Source organism: Ursus maritimus, unplaced genomic scaffold, assembly GCF_017311325.1.
Source record: "Ursus maritimus isolate PB19 unplaced genomic scaffold, ASM1731132v1 scaffold_10, whole genome shotgun sequence".
In the NCBI taxonomy this organism is placed as follows: domain Eukaryota; kingdom Metazoa; phylum Chordata; class Mammalia; order Carnivora; family Ursidae; genus Ursus; species Ursus maritimus.
Window position 1 is genome coordinate 4,657,327 of NW_024423344.1, and position 13,052 is coordinate 4,670,378.

Below are 13,052 nucleotides of genomic sequence, written 5' to 3' on the forward strand. Positions count from 1 at the left end.
ATGTTTGAAAAAAGTGCCTATTTGGTAGTTTTTTTTTTTTAATTTCAGCTTTATTGAGGTATAATTGACGTATGAAACTGTAAGTTATTTAAAATATACATAGTGGTGATTTAGATACACATACATACATTGTGAAAAGATTCTCTCCATTTTTAATTAACACATCCATCCCCTTATTTTTATGGGTGTATGAGAGGGAACGCTTGAGTTCTACTCTCTTAGCAAATTTCAAATATACAGTACCGTTTAGTGTATTGTATAGTTGAGTGAAGACATGTATGTCTGAAGAGACAATAGATCTGTGGTTGCATTGGCCACCTTTTGTGAAAGGCAAAGATTCTATTAAAACACTGTAACTTGCCCAAATATAAAGCCAAAAGTGTATTAAGACAATTACTTTGCATCTTTTCAAAGGCACAGACAGACAATGAGAACCTCAAAGTTATTGTTCACTGTGTGAGTCAAATAATTTTAACCTTGAAAAATTTAAAGGGTATAACATAGACAAGCACTGAGTACAAAGGGAAAAAGAAATGTCTCAATACATATAGGGAATAAAAGAATTTTATTGTACCTAGATTTAACTTAAATAAATGCTTTTAACTGTCTCCACAATGACATTTGTCATTTGGCTAGATGGAATGCTGAATGGAAAATCTTAATAGAGACAGTTTTAAAGGTATAGAAAAGAAAAAGATGGTGCACAAATACATTAAAATGTTAGTAATGTTGGGGTTATAGCTAGTGTTAATTTTTCTTTATATCGTGTTTTTCACAATTTTTACAATGTATGCAAATTAGTATCACAATCATAAATACAACAACATATATTAAATAATGATAAAAATACAAAGGAAAAAACCATGCTATTCCATTGCAAGATGAATGAAGACTGCTTTCAAAAGAGTTACCAGATGTATAATTCTGCAGTCGGCGGGGAGTCTGAATTTCCTGGCCAAAATATCCTGGCCATTTTTGTAAATTAGTAAAGATAAATTGCCTAGAGATAGATTTTAATGAAAGTGAACAAAGAACAGCGGCATATTTATTACCTTGAATTGGTGATTTAACAGAGGCACATCTGGGACTGGAATACATACTGTTTAAACTTTCTCAGCACATCTGGTCTTATTAAACAAATAATGTAAATCCAAGTATAATTGAGGACCTCTTCATATTCATGGGAACTATGATGAAAAAAAAAAAAAAACCCTTTCCAAATAGCAACACATGCAAGGAGACACAGAAACACCTACAGAAAAAAGCATATTAATATTGAAATTAAATTAGGCATGTGTTGGACCATGGATAAATCTGGAAAATGACAAGCACAATTCAAGACATATTTTGTTTCCAAAAAACAATAGAATTGTAAAATGGAAAAGAGAAAAATAAATGTATAAATACATTCTAAAAAGCCAATTTTAAGTTACAGATCAGACAGGATTATACCTTTACCCATGCCTGCATGTATTCATTAGCTAAAATTGCATACATGCTTTTATGTGCCAGTTTCAGTCCTGATGGGGCACCGGTGATCAAGTGCTGACCCCAACAAGCACAGAGCTTCAGCTCAAATGGGGGAGCAGAGAGCACACGTATGCATGACTTGTGCCATACAGGGAAAGCATCTTAATATTTCAGAGAAACCCCCAAACAGAGAGAGAGAGATCTGTCTAATTTTAGACCTCAGCTGCAGCTGAACTGCTAATAATCCATAATGCAGCCCCCATAAGTAAAATCAGTCCATTATGAACTCTCCAGTACACTAGCAAGCAGAGGTTTGTTCAATTGAGATTTACTAAATGAATTAGTTGATGTTGAGCCCTTACCTTTCTCTATCTTGTTCTTCACTCTATCTGGCCCACATTAACATTCAATAAATAATTGTCAAGTGAATGAATTAACTGTTCGGTAAGGGATAGTTTATTTGAGGCCTTAATGTTACTTTTCATTGTTTCTCTTTAAGAGATTCACAACAAAATTTTCATATATCCAGAAAGCTTCAAAAAAGGTCTAAAATTTGTCTTGGAAATGAACTTAAATTGTTTAGGCCGTTGGAATCATACAAAAATCATCACAAAATGTAATTAAGTAATTTAAATCATTAAATTACAACTCCTATAAACATCACCAGGCATGCTGACCCGAGTATCACGCTGCCAGAGGGCACTCCATCTTGCTGCATCATGTTTTGTTTGAATCTGCATTGTATTTTTAGAATAAAAGCATACTGTAATTACTAGGAATGTTGTGTTGACATTTGTTCAGAAGCGTTTTTCCCGTTTTCTGTGTGATTTTATTTTATAGAGCAACAAAAATATTCCAGTGAAACACATCTCTAATTTAATATTATGGGAAAATCTTTTAAAGAAAGATTATTTTTGAAAACTGTTGAAACAAATTATTCTTCAAAGCAAAGAATCATCCATACAATTTATTTTAAAAGTGTTTTTTATTTCGCATAAGCAAAATATCTAACCAAAACCTTGACCACTTCTTATCTCAATGTTTTTAAATATTTTATTTATTTATTTGGGAGAGCGAGAGCATGGGAGAGACAGCACGAGCGAGGGTGCAGGGAGAGGGAGAAGCAGGCTCCCCGCTGAGCAGGAAGCCCAACACAGCTCTCAATGCCAGTGTACTGGGATCATGACCTGGGCTGAAGGTTAACACTTAACTGACTGAGCCACCCAGGCGCCCCTCAATATTTCTAAGAATAAAAAAATTAAAGGCATGGTTACTGCTCTCAGTGAATTCACAACCTAGCCAGGTAAACACATCAAAAGAAACTATTAATATAGTAAAATTGATGAACTACTTTGTGAAATATACAATAAAGTCTATAATAACAAAATCACATGATGGAAATAATTAGTAAATTGCTCAGACATAAGACCCTCAGGAAGTGCTAGAGGAATCCAAAATGATTCGGTGGAGGGGCTTGGATCTGGGAAGAGCTTGAAGGGGCGGGATTTCGTGTGAAAACACAGAAATGGAAAAGCCTTCTAGACAGGAGAACGTTCAAAGTCAGTACAGGGTGGTGGATGGAAATTTCCTAGGAAACTCTTTATTGCCCCTTCCAGCTCTGTCTAATCAGACTAAAAGAGCTATTCTATGCAAAAATAGAGTTCAAAGGAGACCTATACATAAATATATAGGACAGTCAATGACTTTCTATATGTTGTATCTGAGGAATATATATTATGGCATATATATGTATTATATTATAACAGGGGGACTCAAATCCTATCTATGAACACAGATTGCTCTAAGACCTAAATTCCTGACCCTCAAAGTTTGCTTTTCCAAAAAAGCCCTTCAAAGAAAATGGCATCTATCTTTCACATCCACAGATTTCAGTCCCAGTAAGTAAAATCATCCCATAACCAGCCAGTTACGAAGCTCCAGGATGCAACTTCTCCCATAATCTGACCCATTAAGCCCCATCACCTCTTGCCTGAACTATTGCAATAAACTTCTGCCACATTGCCCCTGTTATTGCAATCTATGGGTGGTGTAAACAACAGAAATTTATTTCTCACGGTTCTGGAGGCTGGAAGTCTACAATTAAGGGGTCAGCAGGTGTGGTTTCTCCTGAGGCCTCTCTCCTTGGCTTGCAGATGGCCACCTTCTCCTTGTGTCCTCACATGGCCTTTCCTCTTTTCCTCACACACCTACTGTCTGTCCTATGTTCTAATCTCTTCCTCTTATGAGGACACAATTAGACTGAATTAAGGCTCCACTCTTAGGACTTCATTTAACCCAACTGCCTCCTTAAAGGCCAAATCTCCAAATATAGTCACCTTGACAGTCAGAGCTTCAACATGTGAATTGGGGCCGGGGAGGGGGTGCACAATTCAGTCCATAACTGTATCATTCAATGGTTTCCCATCACACCTAGAGAACAAGCCAATGTCTTTTTGGTGGCCAGCAAATGGTACTTGATCTGGTATCTTCATTTCCACGCTCTCCTCAGCTACTGTGCTCAAGTAAATTGGCCTATTTGCTGTTTCTAGAACCAACAAGCACCCTCTTACATTTGCTACTCCCCCTTTTACACAGTAATCTTTCTGGTAGGTTTTTACTAAAAGGCCACTTCTCCAGGAGACCTCCCTACCTAATTTACAATCTTGACCCTTGGTGCCCATCTACACATCATGACCCCCTTTCCTGCTTTATTGTCTATCAAGGCATTTATCACGATCTCTCCCAATATTGACATGACATATATTTTACACATTTATATGTTTATTGTCTGTCATTAAGCTTCATGTTGGCTGAGGTCTTTGTTGTATTTGGTGCTATTCTCCATCATCTTAAACAGGAGCAAACATTCCCCTATCAAGGTGACAGAAATTCATGACTGTTTTCAAGGGTATTCTGCTGATGGGAATTATAAACTATTTCTAGAACATACTTGGTCTTGACCAATAAGTGACCTCCACTTTCCTCTACTTATTAATAAACTTTTACTGGTTCTTGGACATCTTTCTGGCTGCTGATTTTGCACAGCTACTCAAAATCCATTATTATTTCTTGTTTCCTTGCTTGTATACTTAGAACATGCTGAAATCAGCACATATGAATTCATAAATTCAAACCTTAAGGGCTTTTCTATGAAAGCCCATGGTTTATTGAGGTGTTAACACAAACACTAGTACTGCAAACAGAAATTCTAGATTAAAGAACAGAACATTTATTGAGAGCCTCCCATGCACCAGACACTTAATAAATACACAATTTCATTGAATCCTTACAAGTCTACACATTTCTAATACACTAGTATCAGGTCTAATGATTTGATTGTCTCCTTTCAAACACAAAAGCCTCTCTATTCCTTTAATATAACAAAATCTGCATTTTGTTTCTTCTGAGTGTGCCAAATTTATTTACAACCTTTGAAAATTTTATATAACTCAATCTATATTTTACCTTCTAAAGCAAGCTAACATTCCCCTGCCCGGATGCCCCCTCTATTCTCACACTTGTACACTTGAAAACACCCTGGACCTAGAGGTTAAGTTTAAGCAGGAACTCAGGAAGAGAACAACAGGCACGTACCCTCATCCAGCTATCTCTGGTACAGAGGTTTGCAAATGGCATTCCTCAGGAGGATTCCTTGGAAGTCTTCAATAATTTTCAAAATGCAGCATAAAGGAGTCATTAAGAACATGGACTGTTGAGTTCAAATCTCCACCCTTCCATTCTCCAGCTGTATGTCTTAGGAAAACACTTCTCTATAAAACAGGATGATGTTGATGAGAACGATAGACAGTACTGACAGTGGTGTTAAGAGGATTAAAATGAAATAATACATGGAAACAACTTAGAATTGGGCCCACAACATGTAAGAGCATTCAATAAATATAAGTTGTATTTTGTAACTTGCTGTTCTCATTTCTTCAAACACATCACAAATTTTTCTTTCTCCTGATGACAGACATTTAGTTGATGTCTAATCTTTTACTTTAATAAACAGAGTCACGCTAAACATTCTCACAATGTTTCCACAGGTTTATGTGGAAATTAGTCTAGTGTGTACACACAAACAGAGTTTGCTGTTTGGGAAGTGTTCATATGCATATATCTGGATATTCCAAAATTGTTCTCTAATGTGTTTGTATCAACATTTATTGACCCCAGTGGTATGGGACACCCTCACTGTCATTTGATATTGTCAGGCTTTATGAATGTGCCTCTCTGATGAATGTGAAATGATGTCATCCTTCCACTTCCATTTCTGTGATCGTTAGCAAAGTTAAATATGTTTTCGTGTATCAGACTTTCAGATTTCCTTCTCTACCAATTGCTTATCCACCATGATTTCTGCTGCATTTTATTGGTCAAGGAAATTCATAAAACCAGCCTACATTCAAGGGGAGAAAAAACAGAGTCCATCTCTAAATGGGTAAAGCACCACACACACACACACACACACACACACACACAGATGGAAGGAAGGAATGAGTGGCCATCTGTCACAAACTATATGGCACCTTTATTGGTTGTACTGTTTGTCTTTTTCAAGTTTTTTTTTTAGCTAATTTAAGAGGCGTTATCTATATCTTCTAATTAATCATTCTTTGTAGGTTATGCATCACAAATATTATTTCCCCACACGTGGCTGTTGTTGTCACACTTCACAGTGTCTTTGACTCATGGAAGTTTTCAGTGTTGCTGCTAGTACCCCATCTTTAATTATTTTTTATTTAGGAAAAAGTTACAGGATTCAAGTTAGGTCTCAAAATATCTGTACAACTCCTTCAGCTTACTCAAGACCAAGCTGAGTAATACCAAACTGTTTCATGACCATGTCCCAGTGAAAAACACAAAATTACCTTGAAGTCAAAATCTACTCCAAATCTGACATATTCAATACTAAATCTAATCATAGTCAATGTCCTTTTTACTTTACTTTTTCTCACTGCATAACATCCTAACAATATTCTTTAAAAAATTCCTTATAGGAAAGCTGACAGCACCTCTCATTTCCTTATGCTTCAAAGTGAGCTCTTAATTCAGCTTTAAGAAGTTCTTCATGCAGAATGTCTTTTTGTTTTTCTTCTCCTGGCTGGCACATTTCTTGACATAAAGTAGGCACGACTTGACTGTTTGCTTAATTGTATTTAATTGAATATATAAACCCAGGTTAAAGTGGTTATAAAAGTTTATGAAGGATTTTTTTTAAGATGGCTCCTTTTTTTTCAGTACTATCTGTGCTTTTATTTTTTTATTTTAAATTTTATTTATTTATTAAAGTTCCATGATTTATTACTTGCGTATAACACCCAGTGCACCATGCAATACGTGCCCTCCTTAATACCCATCACCAGCATATCCCATTTCCCCCCCCTCCCCTCTGAAGCCCTCAGTTTGTTTCCCAGAGTCCATAGTCTCTCATGGTTCATTCCCCCTTCTGTTTACCCCCCTTTCTTCTTCCCTTTCTACTCCTACCGATCTTCTTACTTCTTATGTTCCATAAATGAGTGAAACCATATGATAATTGTCTTTCTCTGCTTGACTTATTTCGCTTAGTATTATCTCCTCCAGTCCCATCTATGTTGCAGCAAATGTTGAGAAATCATTCTTTTTGATGGCTGAGTAATATTCCATTCTATATATGGACCACAACTTCTTAATCCAGTCATCTGTTGAAGGGCATCTCGGTTCCTTCCACGATTTAGCTATTGTGGACAATGCTGCTGTGAACATTGGGGTGCATATGGCCCTTCTCTTCACTATGTCTGTATCTTTGGGGTAAATACCCAGTAGTGCAATTGCTGGATCATAGGGTAGCTCAATTTTTAACTTTTTAAGGGACCTCCACACTGTTTTCCAAAGTGGCATTCCCACCAACAATGTAGGAGGGATCCCCTTTCTCCACATCCTCTCCAACATTTGTTGTTTCCTGCCTTGTCATTTTTTGCCATTCTAACTGGCATAGGGTGGTATCTCACTGTGGTTTTGATTTGAATTTCCCTGATGGCTAATGATTTTGAACATTTTCTCATGTGTCTGTTAGCCATTTGTATGTCTTCATTGGAAAAGTGTCTGTTCATATCTTCTGCCCTTTTTTTGGTTTGTTTGTTTCTTGTGTATTGAGTTTGAGAAGTTCCTTGTAGATCTTGGATACCAGTCTTTATCTGTAGTGTCATTTGCAAATATATTCTCCCATTCCGTGGGCTGCCTCTTAGTTTCTTTGACTGTTTCCTTGACTGTGCAGAAGGTTTTTATCTTGATGAAGTCCCACAAGTTCATTTTTTCCTTTGTTTCTCTTGCCTTTGGAGGTGTGTCATGAAAAAAGTTGCTGTGGCCGATGTCAGAGAGGTTGCTGCCTATGTTCTCCTCTAGGATTTTGATGGATTTCTGCCTCACATCGAGGTCTTTCATCCATTTGGAGTTTATCTTTGTGTATGGTGTGAGAGAGTGGTCAAGTTTCATTCTTTTGCATATAGCTGTCCAATTTTCCCAGCACCATTTATGGAAGAGACTGTCTTTCTTCCACTGGATGTTTTTTCCTGCTTTGTCAAAGATTAGTTGCCCAAAGAGCCGAGGGCCCATTTCTGGGTTCTCTATTCTGTTCCATTGGTCTATGTGTCTATTTTTGTGCCAGTACCATGCTGTCTTTTTGATCACAGCTTTGTAGTACAGCTTGAAATCCAGCAATGTGATGCCCCCAGCTTTGTTTTTCCTTTTCAACAATTCCTTGGTGATACGGGGCCTTTTTTGGTTCCACACAAATTTAAGGGCTGTTTGTTCCAGTTCTTTGAAAAATGTCATTGGTATTTTGATCGGGATGGCCTTGAAAGTGTAAATTGCTCTGGGTAGCATAGACATTTTAACTATGTTAATTCTTCTGATCCATGAGCATGGAATATTTTTCCATCTTTTTTTGTCTTCTTCAATGTCTTTCAAGAGTGATTTGTAGTTTCTAGAATATAGATCCTTTACATCTCTGGTTAAGTTAATTCCAAGATAACATATGATTTTTTATTATTATTATTTATTTATTTATTTTATTTATTTCACAGAGAGACAGGAAGCCAGATAGGGAACACAAGCAGGGGGAGTAGGAGAGGAAGAAGCAGGCTTCCAGCAGAGGAGCCTGATGTGGGGCTCAATCCAATAATGCCAGGATCACGCCCTGAGCCAAAGGCAGGCGCTTAACGACTGTGCTACCCAGGCGCCCCAACATATGATTTTTTTTAAATCACTAAAGTTGAAGCCTATGAAGTGAGAGTTAAGACTGTAAAACATCTCTTACTCCATCTAAAAAATTCCTAGTTATTCTGTTACAGATTATTGCAAAGTATTTTAAATGATTTAAACAACAACAGCAAAGAGCACAAGGGTGAAATTTTTCAGTATAGACCAGGAATTTGAGCCAATTCAGATTTTATTTTATCGCTAAAGTTAATGAACCTTTTAGTCTGTAGTTTCAATATGAAATTATGATACTATTCTTGAAATCTGGTCATGACTATTCATGGTGAAGAAGTTTTAGGTTCACTGAATTTACATGTTGCAGAAAGTCACAGCTTGAAACCCCATAGCTAAGAAACCTTGTGACTTCTAATTCAAGTTAATTTATGTCATGAATTTCTAGATATGTAAATCTGTAATGGGTATTTTTATCTACAAAGACTGCAATAATGAGAGTGACAACTGTTTGTTTTCTACCTGACTAGTGCCAGTTTCTGGGTTAGCACATTTAACAATGTTTTTATACATTAACAAAATAGTTTAGGGCCTCTTTATGTTTTCTCCAGTGTCCTAAGCCATGACTTCTTAAATTTCCAGCATAGTCCAGGCTCCAAAGACTTTCATATATTTAATATATTTTTTAAAAGGATTATTAGAAATGTATCTGAAAGATAATCTGACACCATGGATATGAAGTTATGGTAATCAAGGAAGCTTTTTGAGAGTCTTATAAAGGTCACAGACACTGTCCAAACCCATGAACACCTACACAAAATTTTGTTTATAATCAGGAATTTCAAAGAATACTGAGGACCAGCTCTTAGAACCCAGGTTAAGAATGTTTATCCTAGTCTAATCCCTTCATTGGGAACCAAAGCCCAGAGAGAAACAGGACCCAACAGTTCAGTGGCCGAGGTGGACTGAAATCCCAGCCTTTGCTGCCTGACGTCAATACTGTTTTTTTCTGCACTGCACTCAGACTTAAAGGAGGTTACTAGAAACAAGTCACAGGATTATAATTCAAAGTTCTCATTAGCTATGAAATGAACTCTAAATGAGATAAAAATTATTGGTGTAATCACTGTAGCATAATATATTTAGAAGTGGAAGATGACCAAAAAAAACTATCAAAAGTGATAGCCTAAGCATGAGTGGCCAAAATAAATCCCACCAGCCAAGCTGGGGTTATCAATAAAGGAGACTGATGGAAGGAAGGAAGGAGAAGGGCAGATTAAGGAAGAGAAGGCAAAAGGAGGGGAAGGGAGGGGAGGGGAAGAGAGGGCAGAAATAGGAAAAAAGAGGAAAAACATGAGGTGCCAGAGAGGTGGCAGAAGGACTCTGTTTCTTGTAGTTATCTCTTCCTCACAACCATTATATCTTGAGATGGTTCTAAAACTCCCAGAATGTTTACCATGAGTGGTTGCTTTATGGAAACCACTGGATGGACTAAATGCTTTTTCAGGGCGATGTAGGGGTCAAAACAAAACTGTAGGGTATAAGAAAACCTTCTCTGACAACAGCACATAAAATAGTCCCCCATTATCTATGAGGATATCTTCCAAGACACCCAATGGATGCCTGAAACCATGGATAGTACCCAAACCTATATACACTATGTTTTTTCCAGTACATATCTATGATAAGGTTTAATTTATAATTTAGGCATTGTAAGAGATTAACAACAATAATAAGAAATAGAGCAATTATAGCAACATATTGTATGAAAAATTATGTGACTTGGTTTCTCTTTCTCAAAATGTACCATACTGACTCTTATTATACCATACTCACTCTTCTTCTTGTGATGATGTGAGATGATAAAATACCTGAGTGATGAGATGAAGTGAGGTGAATAATGTAGGCATCGTGATGTAACTATTGACCTTCTGATGATAAATCAGAAGGAGGATCATCTGCTTCAAACAGAGGTTGACTGGGGATAACTGAAACCGTGGAAAGCGAAACCACAAATAAGGAGAGACAGCTGTATTTCCAAAGAAAGTTACAGAATCTTGTCTCGCAATGTTAGGATTAAATTAGTTATCCAAGACATTGAAACGATGTAGGAATAAAACTGACTGAAGTCATCAAAATCTGCTAAATATTTCTTCAGTATCTTCTAACCTGTGGTTCTTTGGTTTTTATTTGTTTTCTTCAATACCCTTCATGTTTTAAAATATTAGAAACCATTAGAAAAAAGAATTTCAGGTACTGAATTTAAATATATCTGTGAAATTCACTCATGCACATGGATTTCATTAAGTTCAGTGAAGCAAATAAAATCTGTTGTTATGAAAGGGGCCTCTGACAGCTCATAATTACATCAAAATAAATGCATCACTTGAAGAGTAGAACAAAATTAAGATGTCAGCATTGATGGATCTCATAACTAAAATTTTCAAGAAGCACATTAAATCTCAGTAATTTCTTCCTGTTTTGTGTAGTTCTATTAAAATGGTAACAATTTTGCAGCAACTTGACAGTATTTAATTCTTAACACATCATGAAAGTTAATTTTTAGAAATGATAGACTAAAATATATTACATTAAAATCTGCTTAGTTAATTAAGCCATGAAAGACTAAGATGGCAATTGCGACAGGAATTCAACTTAATTCAAAACCTGGGCTAAATGTATAGATTATAAGTAAATGATTGGCACTAATACTTATAAATGAAGATTACAATATTAAAACTTAAAGTGTCATTATATAAGTTAAATGTTCATCAAAGAAATGGAAATTGATATCTTCTAATGAGCTGTTCTAGTGGGTTAGTCAAGTTTGGGTGGGAAATTTTATAGACAAAGAACTTGAAGACTTGATGCAATCATGTCAGTGCAGTAATTCAATGATTTTAATGCAATAATTCAAGTCCTACCACCAAAGAATAATGTAGGAAAATAGAGGAAATGCTTGGAGTTGACTTAAACAATCATCTAACTTTAGATTCTGTTTACGCTGAGCTCTGATTAGGAATCCAAATACTTCAATTGTGAAACTAAAGTCCACATTTCGGATCAACAGTTACTGGGGTGACTCTAAGCTTTGACATTTTCCCTTTCTTTCCCCTGCGTGTACACTTCCCCATGCCCACATCTTTCTTGTTCAGAATACCTTCTTCCATTCTTCTGAGGCTAATTTGTTGGCCCTTGTCAGTCAGCTGTCAGGAGGCCTGATTGGGAGGTAAATTAATTTCTAATCCATAAATAATTCTACCCAAACCCAGCACATCCCCCCTTTGTAACCACACAGCTCTATCTCAGAATGTCACAGACACAAAAACAGCCTGATGATGCTTGAACTTAACTGAAACCTCTGGGGAAATAATGATCTGAAAAACAAATAATTTTCAGAGAATGAAACTTGCTGAAGACAAATTTAAAACATGACTCATAATATTTCTATATTTTTATTTTCAGAAACCAGTGCCCACTATCTGTAAAATGATTATAAGCAAGTAGCCTTTCAGGTATAGGTTTTATAAACATCAATTAATTATATATTTTGCTAACATTTCCACGACACTATCAGGATTAGATTGGATTGGATTAGATTAGATTATCTGTGCATATAAACTTCAAATGCATATTTTGTTATTTAATCTTAATGAAATTATCACCAAAGTTATCATTAGAAACATTAATTAATGTTCTTTGTTGTTTTTGCTACAAGTCTTCTTTCATACTATGTCTTTTGAGTGACTTGAAGGATAGGTAGGATTTTCCCAGTTCAAGAAGGTAGTGTAGGATATTCTAGGTTGTGATAGTAGCAAGATTCTTTTTGGTAAATATTGGTAGCCAGCAATAGTCAGGATAGATAAGTATTATAGGTTTCACTTAAAACCTAGTCTCAGATCAAAATCTGTCACACATACATTCATTACAGAATAGACATGAAATGGTTCTATAGCCAGGTCTGTAAATTATTTGAAGTTTGCAGCACCTTTCACAAAGGTTCACCCAAAGCAAACGTGACAATATTCTCATTGTAGAACGTTGTTAACCATATTTCATAGTCAGGCATAGATTATCTTCCAGATTGGTGGCTGAACATGAGACCACTTAGCAACCCAATCCAAAATTCCATTCTTGGCTACTTGACTTTCAACATTCTAGTGTTCTCATGCGATTCTGTAAATATGCTTAAAATGTTTCTAGTCGATCTATATATCTTAAGCAATGTGAATTTCACTGATAAACACCATTTCCATAACCCATTTCTCTTACCAACAAGCCACAATTTTCACCAATAGAAACCCATTTCTAAGACCCATTATGTTACCTTACTGGCTGAATAGAGAGACAGCTGAAACACCGTGGTAGCTACTTCTTAAATGTGATAATTC